We start from the raw sequence: 2,277 nt of genomic DNA on the forward strand, positions 1-2,277 counted from the left end.
ATTGCTGGCAGCCATCAATACTTTACTGAAATTATTTTAAGTAACATTATTTCGACTGAAGATATAGCTTTTTTGTTCATTTTATTTCAATAATAACAACATAAATCTCTGTATTATAAGAATGAGAGTAGAGAGGAAACTGAAGCAAGGCTGGAATTGTGTCTGTCAGTCACAGTTTCCTTTTTCTAATGTGTGGGCAAGAAGCTTGACGCAAAATATTTCCTATGTTCTTACTTCCCGCAGTCATTTTGACTTGTCATTATAGAAAAAGCGCAAGTGTACCTAACAATATTACTGGCATTAACAATGTCTGCCTGCTGGCTCACTGTCAACGCTTAAAATAAAGCGGGTCATCATCCATTACATCACTTCCACCTGTGCTTTTCTGTTGCAACAAGCCAAAATGTCCAGTGTGAAAAAGGTCTGTAAGCATCTCTGTTTCACAGCAGGATGTCAAATTCACCTGTGAGCAAACAGCCATTACTAAAATACACTTGATACAACGTGAATATGCAAGTTGAAATGATATTCCACCCTTAGACATTCGGAAAAACCTTCATAAAATGTTAAGACAAGGTGATGACAAGCAATTCTTGGTGGGAGTTTTGCTGATAAGGGATTAGCAGGTGATTGCTTCGTAATAACGCCTTGCACCCCGTGGAACATAGTAAAACAGATACAAGTCATCCTTCGGTCCTTATTTGGTGTCTTCTTCCTCTGACGTGTCTGTATACTGTGGTTTCAGAGTGTCAGGATGTCAATATAAAGTGGCAAATTAGAGTGTGTAGGGTATTCAACCTCTCTGCTCAACCTACCAGCGCTGTCTCACGGTCTCTTTCAAAGACATGAAGAACATTACAGGTCTTGCACTGATGATGGCCGCAATGGTCTCCGCAGTACAATTACACTGCAATGACACAGTGCTGCTGAATCACATTATTGCCGAGGTAGACACCCTGATACCCATGATAACGGTAAGAAAACTACAAAACTACACATCATTGATTTGTTTGTTTTATAATATACTGATTTACATATCTTGTCATTGAAGGACCAGCACCTAAAGATCACAGACATATCACCAGATCGACTCTCATGTGTGGTATGTTGGAAACCATTTCTGATTGGGATTATTGTACACATGACGTTTGTCTGACATAGTAGATGTAAACTTGCATGGAACTTATGAACTCCTTAAGATGAAGCTCAGCTGGTTTCTTCAGATTGATTCCGTGCTAACTCCAACATGTTCAATGCCACTACTGTACTAATTGTGTCTTTCTCTTCACAGGAAGGCTTCTTCTGTAAGGCTGAGATGGCTCTGGAGAAATACGGAAAATCGCCTTCAGTCGATGTATCAACCCTCGACCGTCTGTTGCTGCAGTACACGGTAAAGATAAATTCAATGTGATTGAAGATGTGTTCAGCCAGAATGCATTAATTAAATGTCTAATTGTTACTCTATAAAGCTTCTGTTCCAACAATGAATATGCTCTTTAATGTCAAATGTCTTCTTCTTCACTTTAGTTTTGTGTTCAGCTAAATCTTTGACCACTTAAAACTGAAATTGTCATAATGATTTTGTTTCAGAAAGCAAAGAATGTCACATACTGTCCTCTGAACACAAAGAAGAAATGTGGCATGAAACGATTTTTGGAGAAAGTCAAGATTTGTTCAAGAAGAGCACTGGAGAACAATATAATGACATGTCCTTAATAAGTTATTTCTATTTATTGTGAAACATAATATTTATTTTCCTACATATCTTATTTTTGTACTGTTTGTATTTATACATCAATAAATTATAATGGCACAGTGGTTTGTTGTTAAAGTCTGTTTCTTGTGCTTATGTTTTGGGTATGAGCGATCCATCATCAGTGTTCAAGTAAAAGTCTCCGGTTAACCAGTAGCAGCAGTTTCACGCTGAAGTACACAGTGAAGAACGCTTTCAGGTTTACACATTTTACAACAGTAGGAAACGCTAATAATAATAATACGTGTTCATATAACCTTTTTTAAAGCAACAATAAAAAACAGGAATATTGCCGATTTAATTATGAAAGTGGCAAAGAGCAACAAGAATGTGAGATAAAACGTGTAAAATAATTTAATAAATAAAATATCCAGGGGTTTGGTGCATGTAAACATTTGACATACGTCATGATACAAAATAAAAGTCAGTTTGCAGCTACAGAACATCATAAAAAAAAGATCTCCACAAAAACCTCATACTAGTGCAATAAACTAAGGCAAACAGTATGTATGGTGTATATCAAT

At 36.6% G+C, this 2,277-nt stretch overlaps 1 long non-coding RNA gene across 1 annotated transcript; it reads left to right on the plus strand.

The window, feature by feature from the left end:
- The first annotated feature begins 1,050 nt into the window (after nt 1–1,050).
- LOC116379863 (uncharacterized) lies at nt 1,051–1,826 on the plus strand. Its single transcript, XR_004212482.1, has 3 exons — nt 1,051–1,102; nt 1,292–1,390; nt 1,591–1,826. It is a non-coding gene; the product is annotated as an uncharacterized LOC116379863 (long non-coding RNA).
- The last annotated feature ends 451 nt before the right edge of the window (nt 1,827–2,277 follow it).

Source organism: Anarrhichthys ocellatus, unplaced genomic scaffold, assembly GCF_004355925.1.
Source record: "Anarrhichthys ocellatus isolate YVR2014 unplaced genomic scaffold, GSC_Weel_1.0 scaffold5404, whole genome shotgun sequence".
NCBI classification, from domain to species: Eukaryota; Metazoa; Chordata; class Actinopteri; order Perciformes; family Anarhichadidae; genus Anarrhichthys; species Anarrhichthys ocellatus.